Source organism: Pseudophryne corroboree, chromosome 2, assembly GCF_028390025.1.
Source record: "Pseudophryne corroboree isolate aPseCor3 chromosome 2, aPseCor3.hap2, whole genome shotgun sequence".
NCBI lineage: Eukaryota > Metazoa > Chordata > Amphibia > Anura > Myobatrachidae > Pseudophryne > Pseudophryne corroboree.
In genome coordinates this window covers 403,920,313-403,934,112 of record NC_086445.1, presented here as the reverse complement: position 1 = coordinate 403,934,112, position 13,800 = coordinate 403,920,313, and positions in this window count along the sequence as shown.

Below are 13,800 nucleotides of genomic sequence, written 5' to 3'. Positions count from 1 at the left end.
TGTCCCCGGTGGTGAGGGACGGAGGACTGCACAGCCATGCAGTCTGACCCCCGCTGTAGAGAAGATGCAGCGCCCGGCCCAGCATCAGCTCCGGAGCCGTGATACATGCAAAGGAAAGCTGTAAGTCTGTGTAGCTGAGATCTGCTCCCGGTCTCAGCTCTGCACGCTTGCACTCACTCGAAAACACAGTCTCTCTCTAAGATGGAGGAGCAGAGGATTGCATCACATAGCTCCGCCTCCAAGTGACACTTGGCACAAGAGGATTAACCCTGGGGGATGCGTCCATAGACTTCTATGTAGAAGGAGACAGGCACAGAGCGCATCATACACTAACACTCCCCCTCGCTTAAGACTGTCTCCAGTCACATATTTAAAGAACATGACATTTTATCAAACAAATCAATAAAGTAATTCTTGTAACCAAAAACATAATGTGAAGCAAAACAGTAAGAATAACTCAACATTAACCATATTCTAGTCCACATTTCATCAGGAATGCATGTAACAAGTGTGATGACAGTCCTTTTGTCAACATGTTGGTAATATTTTCTTCATTTGCAACATATTCCACATTGACGGACTTGTTTTCCACCAACTCACGGATGAAATTATGCCTTATAGCAATGTGCTTAGACCGTCCATGATGCTTTGTGCTACAAGAAAGATTAATTGCTCCCTTGTTATCACACTTTATGTTGATGATCTCAATCTTGTAAAGAAGACCTAATTCACATAAAGTCTCTCTTATCCAAAGCACTTCTTTTGAAGTTTCTGTGAGCACCATGTACTCTGCCTCTGTTGTAGAAAGAGCAACTGTGGGTTGTTTCCTACTTGCCCAGCGTACAGCTGCACCTGCCAGTGCCAACAGGTTTCCCGTATAAGAATGTGTATCATCCTCATCAGATCCCCAGTTGGCATCACAGAATACTTTTAAGATGGTATCTGTTGATCTTGTAAATCTCAGCTTTAGTGAACTTCTACCTTTGAGGTACTTTAGTATTCTCTTTACTGCAATCCAGTGTTATCTCCCAGGATTATTTACGAACTGGCTTGCCCAACTCACTGCATATGTGATGTGATGTCAGGTCGTGTCCCAATACTTGCATACATCAAACTACCAATAGCATTTTGATAAGGGGTTTCCTATATCTCCCCCTTGCTACTTGGTGACATGCCTTGACCATCTTTGTACTTTTATCAATGGGAATACTTACTGGTTTTGCATCTGTCATTCCATATTTGGAAATTATTGCCTCAATGTATGTTTGTTGGTCAATTGTGACAGTTCCCTCTTGTAGGTTTTGTAAAATTTCCATACCTAATAGATAATTTCCAGGGCTTAGCTCTTTTAACTTGAATCTTTGTTTAAGCTGGTGCTTGACATCAGTGATGTGATCTTCTTGACCTGCCAAAAATAAATCATCCACATAGACAGCTATGATGATCAACTTTCCTTTGATGGTCTTGTGGTATAGGCAGTGAACAGTCTCTTACTTAACAAAGTTAATTTCTAGTACGCTGCATCCAACTTTACATACCAGCAATGACCACTTTGCTTGAGGCTGTATAGTGGTTTATTTAAAAGACAAACTTTCCCAGTTTGGAATATATTCATATCATAGTGTTCAAGGGGTTCCATATAAATTTCCTCAACTAACTCTCCATTCAGGAATGCAGAATCAAAGTCTAGCTGATATAATGGGTGGTCTTCAGTATGCCGAATGTCGGGATCCCGGCGCACGGTATACCGGCGCTGGAATCCCGACACCCGGCATACCGACAGCTATTCTCCCCCGTGGGGGTCCACGACCCCCTGGAGGGAGAATAAAATAGTGTGGCATGCGTAGCGCGCCACCGTGCCCGCACCGCGGCGAGCGCAGCGAGCCCGCAAAGGGCTCCATTGCGCTCGCCCCGCTGTCGGTATGCCGGCGGCCAGGCTCCCGGCACCGGTATGCTGGTCGCCAGGAGCCCGAGCACCGGCATACCGTACTACACCCGATATAACAGTAGTCATGTAGTGTAGCAACAGCAATCACTAACCTTAAGGTGCTATACTTTGCGACTGCTGTTTAGATCTCTCCGTAATCAATTCCATATTTTTGGGTATATTCCTTGGAAACAAGGCAGGCTTTGTAACAAGCTACAGTCCCATTTGCTTTCAGCTTCTTGCAGAAAAGCCACTTGTTTTTAATCGTTTTACGGTTGCTTGGTCTGTCAACCATAGTCCATGTACTGTTATCATTTAGTGCTGACAGTTCTGTATCAATTGCTGACTTCCACTATGTCCAATCACTGCTTGACTTTGCTTCTTGTATGTTTTGAGGTTCACAGTAAGCTATGTTTGCATACTACTGTCTGGGGTGGCAGCGCATCGCGCCAGCTCTCAGCCGTTGCTAGGCAACGGTGCCAGCGCGTTACTTCCGCCGCTGACTCCCTGTTCCTGGCCGGTTGCCTAGTAACCAGAAACGCCGGGCGGCTACTCTGCACTACAGTCTCGGCTGTCACTAAGCAGCCAGGACGCTGGGCGCTGCGCACCAGCTGACAGCTGCACTAATCAGGATCCGGGGACTGGGCTGCCTGATTATTGGTCTGCAGGGCTTTTTATGAAAGCAAGAATAGGACAGCCCCGCCAGTGATAGCTTCCTGTGGAGCCTGTCTTTCTGCCTATGATGTGTTCCTGCATCCAGCTTATGTACTCCAGTGTCCTGTGTCCAGTTTCCTGAGTCCTGTCTGAGGGATTGTTTCCTGCTGTCCAGTAGAGTGGTCTGGTATCCAAAGCCTCTGGGTTCTGGTCGTTTCCTGCGCACACCTTTTGTGTGTCGTGAGTAGCGGCACTGCTGCAGCCGTACTTTCTTTATCTAATTTTGGTTGTGTCATTTTTGCGGAGGGTTCCACATTGCTGTCCTCGCCTTATTACGACGGGTTCGTATTTGGCAGTTAGGCTGCATTACTTGATTTGCTGTTGTTCCAGGCGGATGTGCCGCATATTAATTACTTTGTTATTTTTTGTATCCTTCTCTGTTTTAGTCGTGTCAGTCTTAGTTAGTTTTCCCCTTGTTCTCCTTTGTCTCGGTTAACGCCTTGTCTCCTATTAAGACCGGGGGGCATCGGAGTCTGGGCGGACCTAATTTGCCCATTCAAACACAGTTGCCGTAGGCACAAGAAACCAAAGTCTTGCAGGCGTTAATCGACTATTGGGAAGGACAATGGAGTCAGGGATTTTTGTTAGGGGAAGCTGAGTATTTCAGTTCTATCGCAGCTTCACGTTTCTGTACTCAGAACCCTTCTGTTGCCACCCAATCTCTTGGGTTCCAAGTACGTTGAACACAACACTCCTCTCTGTATTTCTTGGCTGGAACACCTTTGTTGTTCCTCATGGAACTTCTGTTCTCTGACTTGTTGTCTGCTTTGACACTCTCAGATTCAGACATGCTTTCTGCAGCCTGTACATCCAATTATACATTTTCTTGTTGCTCCACTACTCCAGTTAGTGGTGCTGTCTTGTAGAATATCACAACTCTGGATGTAAGAAGACGTTTACTTGTAACATCCCAAAGTATTTATCCTTTGCTTTCATGGCAGTATCCGAGCATTACACATTCTATGGATTTTGGATCTAGCTTTCTCCTTTTCTCCTTTGGTATATGTACAAAAGCTTTGCTCCTGAAGACACAAAGATTCCTTACACTTGGCTTTTTCCTGGACCATGCCTCCAGTGGCGTTTTACCTTTGACGACCACTGTATGTGCACAATTCGTTAGGTATACTGCAGTAGATACTGCTTCTGCCAAAACGTCTTTTCCAGGCCAGCATCACTTAACAAAGTCTGTGCTCTTTCAACAATTAAACAGTTTTCCCGCTCACTCATGCCATTCTATTCCGGTGTGTAGGCAATTGTTAGCTGATGCTTTTTGCCATATTTCCTAAGGAATGTGGCTTAGACTTTGTTATTATACTCTCTACCGTTGTCTGATCTCAGGACCTTTAGTTTAAAACCTGTCTGATTCTCCATCAGGTTTTTGTATTCCACAATTTTGTTGACCACTTCACTCTTTTCTTTAAGAAAGTACATTGTGTCATTCTTGTGGCATCATCAATGAGAGTCATAAAATACCTGTAGCCACTGATTGATTCTTCCTCCATTGGACCACACACGTCTGTGTGCACTAGAGCCAACGGTGTCTCTGCTCTATTAACTGACTTTGGAAATGGGTTGCAAGTTTGTTTGCCTTTTATGCAACTCTCACACATGGGTCTTTCAGCGTTGCTCACGGTTATCCCTGATACCATTCCATCTAACAGTTTCTGGACGTTTTCATATCCTAGATGACCCATGCATTTGTGTCAGAGCTCCATTGACTGTTTTTCACCAGTAGCCATCATTGCAGTACCATCCTCAGTGACCAGAACATATAGTTGGTTGCACCGGGTTGCTGAAGCAATAACAGTCCCTCATTTATTCTGCACCATACACTTGCCCTTCTGAAATTGAACTCTGTAGCCTTTTTTCTCTAGTATGCTGATAGCAATGAGATTACTTCCTAAATTAGGCACGTACAACACATTTTGGATATCTGTAACAACTGTTTCTCCACCAATTATTAAACGTACTATGATTGTCCCAGCTTGTAATGCAGTAAGTTCCTTATTTCCTATCCCTGTAACTGTAGTGGGAACACACAATGTTAAAGAATAGAACAAATGCTTATTGCAACTGAAATGTCTAGTGTCCCTCAAGTCCATGTACCAGCAATCCTTCCTGTGACTGTCTGCTACATTCAGTGCTGACTCGTTTGGCGTGTCACGCTGCTTCTGTGCACCACTGGAATTTCTCATTCTGTAATCTGAAACTTTATGTCTTCTGACATACAACACACTTGAACGTGTGCTTTTAGGACTTTTGTGCCCTTTATGATCAAGGCAGAACCCTCAGGTATGGTCTCGACAGGAATACGTTCTTGGAGCTGCAGCATCTTGGCACTTACAATCTCCGTTGTCAGTTTAGTGTCATTTGACTCTAACGTAACCACCAAAAAATCAAATTCTGGCATCAGATTTTGTAAAATAGCCATTGCCACTTCTTCCTCATCCACCTGTGCCCCCACAGATGCCAACTGCTGAGATATCTACAATAACTTATCAATGTAATCGTTCATGTCCTTGCAGACACTCAGTTTCGTTCCATATAGCATGCTTCTCAAACTTATCCTTCTCATTAGACCTTTGTCTTCATATGCATTTTCCAGGGCTGTCCACATGCCCTTAGCTGACACTTTCCCACTGACTATTGAATAGACACGCTGCTCCACAGCTAAACCTATTGTCCCGATGGCTTTGTCTATGTCATCTGGGTTTAGACCTGCTCCTGGGTCTATTGTGACCTTCCACAACTTTTCCCGCTTAAGCTGAATCTCCATGGCAAACTTCCATGTAGCATACTGTAGTTCTCTGAACCTTTCAGCTTAGCAAAGTTCATGCTGTGTCCTGTGCTATACATCCGTTCTGTACTTGTAAAAAATGTCACTTTAAACTTTGTCTGAGTGGTTATTCAAAAGCACTCAGGGGGTTAATCTTCAGGCTCACATGGGTCTGGGGCATGGGACTAGGCCCATAACCTGGTGGCAGAGGGTATTGGATTCCCTGGTGCAGTGACATCAGTCCACACACTTATGAACTTAAACAGTAATGCAGGTTTATTCAGTAAACACAGGTGACTCATATACAGTATTGATATAGGTGATTGGGCCCCTTATATCATACAAAGTAACAGCAGTAGTAGCGGTACTTATCAGGAGTTGTCTCCGGTGGTGAGGGATGGAGGACTGCACAGCTGTGCAGTCTGGCTCCCGCTGTAGAGAAGATGTGGTGCCCGTCCCAGCGTAAGCTCTGGAGCCGCGATACATGCAAAGGAATGCTGTAAGTCTCTGTAGCTGAAATCCGCTCTTGGTCTCAGCTCTGCACGCTTGCACTCACTCAAAGACTCAGTCTCTCTCTAAGATGGAGGAGCAGGGGATTGCATCACATAGCTCCGCCTCCGAGTTACACTTAGCACAAGGGGATTAACACTAGGGGATGCGTCCATAGACTTCTATGTAGAAGAAGTCCGGCACAGAGCGCATTATACACTAACATTTAGTTCCATCCAAGGCTTAGTAAATAGACCCCAGAGTCACTAACTCTTAACCAAGAAAGATAATAACACTGTGGAACATGAGTCGATAGTGTTAATATATTTATTGGTCCTACTGCCAATACATGCCTAGAACAGAATATTCTGCTATCTTATCCACTAAAATGAACAGATTTTCCAAGACATTAGAGACAATACATTGTAAGACTATTCAAAAAAAGTGGCACATTTTAAGCCATAAAGCGGGCATAAATGCTCAAAATTCCCTAGGCGTGCTACATATTTGTGTACACCCCATTATTGATTATTGTATCAAACCGGTGCTCTCATGTACTGTATAAGGGTCAAAATCTATAGATGAACTTGGGTATGCATGCACAGTACAGATATGCATATATTCATAACACAAAAATTGACAAACACTCTAAGGTAAATGAGACCCTACATATATTCAAAAGTATTGGATTGCAATGCATTAGACTACGTTTAGCTAAAGTCACACTTTCTTGCACTGAATTCAGAATTCAGCTTCTGTATATGTAGTATAAGTGAAAAGTACCCTGGAAAACAGATACATCCAAACATTCATTTTATCACACTTCAATGATTTAGACTGGGTACACATTAGGATGACCAGCAATCTCGACCCTGACCCAGCCGATATTGCCAGTACTCTCTACACAACATACTGAATGATGGAATGATACCTTGTTCTATCTGTCATTACACTGCTCTGGTACAAACAACATATCTTCTGAATGGCCGTGCAGCACGGCCAACCAGAAGATATCACATGTGACCCACAGGAGCGCACAATTGAGGATACACCCTAAATCAAGGGTAGTCAACGTGGTCCTCGAGAGCTACTAACAGTTCATGTTTTCCAAACCACCTAGCTGGTGCACAGGTGTAATCATTACTGACTGTCATATTGTCAAACATGTGGTGCATTCATTCCTAACTGACACATTCTACAGATCCACAGGTGTCCTGGAAAATATGAACTGTTGGGAGCCCTCGAGGACTAGGGTTGGCTACCCCTGCACTAGATGATGTAGACGATTTGTCATTCCAATACAATTCATCCAGATATTGTCCTAGTGTGTACCAGGCCTAAAACATACTTTAAAAACAAGTCTGGACACCAAAGCCTAACAGTGATCCCTTCCTAACTCTCACCCACATTCCCACTATGTCACCTCTTCTTGTCACAGCCTTGCCCTTTCCGTATGACCAGTAATTTGCCTGTTGATCCTCTTATTTTTGTTATATGTTTTTCTTCCCCACTGTGCAGCACTGTAGATTTTTAACTGACGTCTACACATGTTGTCTATTCTTAGATACCAGCAAACTCATGAGGGAGGCTTTATATATGCATGAAAAACACATAAATGACATTTACTATACTTGCTATCTAATTTAAACTAAAACACATGAGATTTAGCTTAATCCAAAAATATATATTTTGATTAGTTTTCAGATAGGATTTTTGTGTGAGGTACAGGATATGAACCCATTTTCACTCTGTACCCATATTTCTGGTTTTGATTTCTCCAACCAGCTCATCTGTAGTAATTATATATATACATACAGTAGTATTGTGTAGAATAAAAAAAGTTAGGACCTTATTCAGAGATAAACGCAGATCTCTGATTATGCATCCACATCTGCGTTAATCTCCTCACATGCTGGGGACCCCCAGCACAGGGCAAGGCCACCCAGCATGTGTGAGGCCGCCTCCCGATGCATCCACAATTACATTGCGAACACATTGGAATAAAGGTTGACCCCTGGCAGTGCAGCCAGGTGGTTGGCCAGAATTTTTTTTTGGGAGCGGCTGCTTGTGATATCACGCAGCAGCACCAAAAACAGTCCCAGCCCGCCCCCCTTTGGAACTCCCTACCCCCCCAACACCTCGATGACGCCTCCCCGGCAGCCACTGCTGTCAATCACACTGCGGCCGCATCCTGCCTGGATGTGACCACAATGTGTAATGTCATGCACATGCACAATGGCCGGTTGCTCGTGCGCAGACCACCTGGATGCGACCACTGCGTGCAAACGCGCGGCAGCATCCAGGTCTCAATAGCCCCCTTAGTCTGGGATGAGGGTGATGAATAAGAAGATGAAAAGAAAAGATGAAGTTGCTAAAATTAGGAAACCTTCGCTTAATTTCCTCTGTTCATGTAGATAAAGCATTTAGCATCTGTTTTTCTGAGGAGTATAGCCTTCATTTTTCTACTTTGCCCTTATAATTTTTGTACACTTTTGCTATTAGACACTTAAAAAAAGCTTAATATAATACCCCAATACAACAGAAACAATTCCATGTTTTGCGTACAAGAAAAAAATAACAACATTTGCTTAAACACCAATATAAAAGCAGAACATTTGCCTGGGCAATGAAGAAAGCACCAACCAGCATCAGTGGTTCACCTGCAAACAGCTGATCACAAATGGTTTGACTAGTACTGTGACCAGAGGCGAATTGGCCATAGGGTTTTCAGGGAAGATTCCCGGTGGGCCGATGCACCCGCGGGGCCTGTTTTGTTTGAGGACACGTGGTCCTTTTTATAGACATAATGAATAAGATGCAAAATAATTTGCATATATGAAAATGGTTTTGCCAGTTAGCCTGTGATTGCAGATGATCTAGTGCAGAGGTTCTCAAACTCGGTCCTCGGGGGCACACACAGTGCATGTTTTGCAGGTAACCCAGCAGGTGCACAGGTGTATTAATTACTCACTGACACATTTTAAAAGGTCCACAGGTGGAGCTAATTATTTCACTTGCGATTCTGTGAGGAGACCTGCAAAACATGCACTGTGTGGGGTCCTGAGGACCGAGTTTGAGAACCTCTGATCTAGTGTATGCTCTGTCTGCCTGCTTGGCTGACATATAAGATTGAGTGAATAGTGATTGGGATACGGTTGGTGTAATAAGCAAGAAAATATATCTTTCTAAAGAATGATATAGTTTCCTAAATTCTGAAGGTGTATCATATAATGTGCTCATAATATCTAATTTTATTTATTTTTTAACTTCCCCCTTGATGCTGGACATGCCCACTATCTGGAAAGTCTTGGGGGGAGGGTGCTGCTGCCATGGCCCATGGCTAGACCTTACACCTCTGGTGCTGCCCACGTGGGGCCACTAGTACAAATTTTTCCAGGGCCGCTTTTTGTTCCCAATCCGTCCCTGACTGTGACCATCATCATTATCCTCTATTTACATCTACTCTTGGCTGCAGTGACTAGTACTGTGACCATCATCATTATCCTCTAGTCACATCTACTATTGGCTGCAGTGCTCACTTATAAGTGGCTTTCTCGGGTGTTTGTGGGAGATTGACCTAGACATTGTCAACCTTTTCAGTTTTGACCTAATGATCCACACCCCTTTCCCATCCCGCCTCTCCATGCACAGGCTACCAGAATCATACAGTTCTGCAATGGCACATATATACATGTGCATTCTTGTTTGAAAATGCGCGGATTGATTTTGCGCTATTTTGCGCTATATAATGCTACACTATCTGGTGTAGTTGTCACCCTTAATGAGGCTCTATGATTTCAATTAAAAGCAGAATATTCAAATACTGATCTTGACACTGAGATGAAAATGCCTTTTCTCTTACGTCCTAGAGGATGCTGGGGACTCCGTAAGGACCATGGGGATAGACGGGCTCCGCAGGAGACATGGGCACTAAGAAAGAACTTTAGGTATGGGTGTGCACTGGCTCCTCCCTCTGTGCCCCTCCTTCAGACCTCAGTTTATTACGGTGCCCAGAGGAGACTGGGTGCATTACAGGGAGCTCTCCTGAGTTTTCCTGAAAAGAAAGTATTTTTAAGGTTTTTTATTTTCAGGGAGCCTGCTGGCAACAGACTCCCTGCAGCGAGGGACTGAGGGGAGAGAAACAGACCTACTTTAATGTTAGGCTCTGTTTCTTAGGCTACTGGACCCCATTAGCTCCAGAGGGAACGGAACGCAGGTCTCACCCCGCAGTTCGTCCCAGAGCCGCGCCGCCGTCCTCCTTGCAGAGCCGGAAGACAGAAGCCGGGTGAGTATGTGAAGAAAGAAGACTTCAAAGGCGGCAGAAGACTTCAGATCTTCACTGAGCTAATGCACAGCGGTAGTGCTGTGCGCCATTGCTCCCACACAGCACACACAAACGGCAGTCACTGTAAGGGTGCAGGGCGCAGGGGGGGGGGGGGGGGGGCCTGGGCAGCAATATGGACCTCCAAAGGTGGCATAAACTTATATACAGGCTGGGCACTGTATATAAGAGAGATCCCCTGCAATATTTTGAATTTTTAAGCGGGACCGAAGCCTGCTGCTGAGGGGGCGGAGCTTGTTCCTCAGCACTCACCAGCGCCATTTTCTCCGCAGCACACCGCTGAGAGGAAGCTCCCCGGACTCTCCCCTGCTTACACGGTGAAAGAGGGTTTTAAAGAAGGGGGGGGAACATAATTTGGCGCAAATAGATAATTACAGCGCTACCTGGGTAAACATATAGTGTGTTTTTTCCTGGGTCATTAGCGCTGGGTGTGTGCTGGCATACTCTCTCTCTGTCTCCCCAAAGGGCCTTTGTGGGGGAACTGTCTCCAGATAAGAGGTTTCCCTGAGTGTGTGGTGTGTCGGTACGCATGTGTCGGCATGTCTGAGGTAGAAGGCTTTCCTAGTGAGGATGTGGAGCAAATGAATGTCGTGTCTCCGTCGGCAATGCCGACACCTGACTGGGTGAATATGTGGAATGTTTTAAGTGCTAATGTAAATTTATTGCACAAAAGGTTGGACAAAGCTGAGTCCAGGAATTATGCAGAGAGTCAGGCCCTGCCTGCCCCTATGTCGCAGGGACCCTCGGGGTCTCAAAAGCGCCCACTATCCCAAATAGTAGACACTAATACCGACACGGATTCTGACTCCAGTGTCGACTACGATGATGCAAAGTTACAGCCAAAATTGGCTAAAAGTATTCAATATATGATTATTGCAATAAAGGATGTTTTGCATATCACAGGGGAACCCCCTTTCCCTGACACGAGGGTACGCATGTATAGGGAAAAGAAACCTGAGGTAACCTTTACCCCTTCTCATGAGCTGAATGAGTTATTTGAAAAGGCTTGGGAATCTCCAGACAAGAAACTGCAGATTCCCAAAAGGATTCTTATGGCGTATCCTTTCCCCGACTAAGGACAGGATATGGTGGGAATCCTCCCCGAAGGTAGACAAAGCGTTGACACGCTTATCCAAAAAGGTAGCACTGCCATCCCAAGATACGGCTACCCTCAGGGATCCTGCTGATCGCAAGCAGGAGGCTACATTAAAGTCCATTTACACACACTCTGGTACCTTACTCAGACCGGCGATAGCGTCGGTTTGGGTTTGTAGCGCTGTAGCAGCGTGGACAGATACCTTATCTGCGGAATTGGATACCCTGGATAAGGATACCATTTTATTAACCCTGGGTCATATTAAAGATGCTGCCTTATATATGAGGGATGCTCAAAGAGACATTGGCCTACTGGGTTCTAGAGTCAACGCTATGTCGATTTCTGCTAGACGAGTCCTATGGACCCGGCAATGGACAGGTGATGCCGACTCAAAGAGGCATATGGAGGTTTTACCTTACAGGGGTGAGGAATTGTTTGGGGAAGGTCTCTCGGACCTGGTCTCCACTGCTACGGCAGGTAAATCAAATTTTTTGCCTTATATTCCCTCACAGCCTAAGAAAGCGCCACATTATCAAATGCAGTCCTTTCGGTCACATAAAAACAAGAGAGCACGAGGATCGTCCTTTCTTGCCAGAGGTAAGGGCAGAGGGAAAAAGCTGCCATCCACAGGTAGTTCCCAGGAGCAAAAGTCCTCCCCGGCCCCTACAAAATCCACCGCATGACGCTAGGGCTCCGCTGAGGGAGTCCGCCCCAGTGGGGGCACGTCTTCGACTTTTCAGCCACATCTGGGTTCACTCACAGGTGGATCCCTGGGCAATAGAGATTGTTTCCCAGGGTTACAAGCTGCAATTCGAAGAGGTGCCTCCTCGCCGGTTTTTCAAATTGGCCTTACCAGCTTCTCCCCCAGAAAGGGAGATAGTCTTAAATGCAATTCAAAAATTGTGTCTTCAACAGGTGGTGATCAAAGTTCCCCTGCTTCAACAAGGGAGGGGTATTACTGAACCCTATTTGTAGTCCGGAAACCGGACGGTTCGGTCAGACCCATTTTAAATTTAAAATCCTTGAACCTATACTTGAAAAGGTTCAAGTTCAAGATGGAATCGCTCAGAGCGGTCATCGCCAGCCTAGAAGGGGGGATTTTATGGTGTCCCTGGACATAAAGGATGCATACCTTCATGTTCCCATATATCCACCTCATCAGGCGTACCTGTGATTTGCGGTACAGGATTGTCATTACCAATTTCAGACGTTGCCGTTTGGGCTTTCCACGGCCCTGAGGATTTTCACCAAGGTAATGGCGGAAATGATGGTACTACTGCGCAAGAAGGGGGTCACAATTATCCCATACTTGGACGATCTCCTAATAAAAGCGAGATCACGAGCGCAGTTGTTGAACAGCGTGTCACTTTCACTGGAGGTGTTACAGCAACACGGCTGGATTCTCAATATCCCGAAGTCACAATTAGTTCCTACGACTCGTTTGACCTTCTTAGGCATGATTCTGGATACGGACCAGAAAAGGGTTTATCTTCCGATAGAAAAGGCCCAGGAACTCATGACTCTGGTGAGGGACCTATTGAAGCCAAAACAGGTGTCGGTGCATCACTGCACTCGAGTCCTGGGAAAGATGGTGGCATCTTACGAGGCCATTTCTTTTGGCAGGTTCCATGCGAGGACCTTCCAGTGGGACCTACTGGACAAGTGGTCCGGGTCACATCTACAGATCCATCAGTTGATCACCCTGTCCCCCAGGGCCAGGGTATCTGTCCTGTGGTGGCTGCAGAGTGCTCATCTTCTGGAGGGTCGCAGATTCGGCATTCAGTACTGAGTTCTGGTAACCACGGATGCGAGCCTCCGAGGTTGGGGAGCAGTCACACAGGGAAGAAACTTCCAAGGTCTTTGGTCAAGTCAAGAGACTTGTCTCCACATCAACGTCCTGGAACTAAGGGCCATATACAACGCCCTTCGTCAAGCGGAGAGTTTGCTTCGCGACCTACCGGTTCTGATCCAGTCAGACAACATCACCGCAGTAGCTCATGTAAACCGCCAAGGCGGCACAAGGAGCAGAGTGGCTATGGCGGAAGCCACCAGGATTCTTCGCTGGGCGGAAAATCATGTAGGCGCACTGTCAGCAGTGTTCATTCTGGGAGTGGACAACTGGGAAGCAGACTTCCTCAGCAGACACGATCTACATCCAGGAGAGTGGGAACTTCATCAGGAAGTCTTCGTACAGATTGCAAGTCAGTGGGGCCTGCCCCAGATAGACATGATGGCATCCCGCCTAAACAAAAAACTACAGAAGTATTGCGCCAGGTCAAGAGACCCTCAGGCGGTGGCAGTGGATGCCCTAGTGACACCTTGGGTGTTCCAGTCGGTCTATGTGTTTCCTCCTCTTCCTCTCATCCCCAAGGTGTTGAGAATAATAAGAAAAAGAGGAGTACAGACAATTCTCATTGTTCCAGATTGGCCACGAAGGGCCTGGTATCCGGATCTGC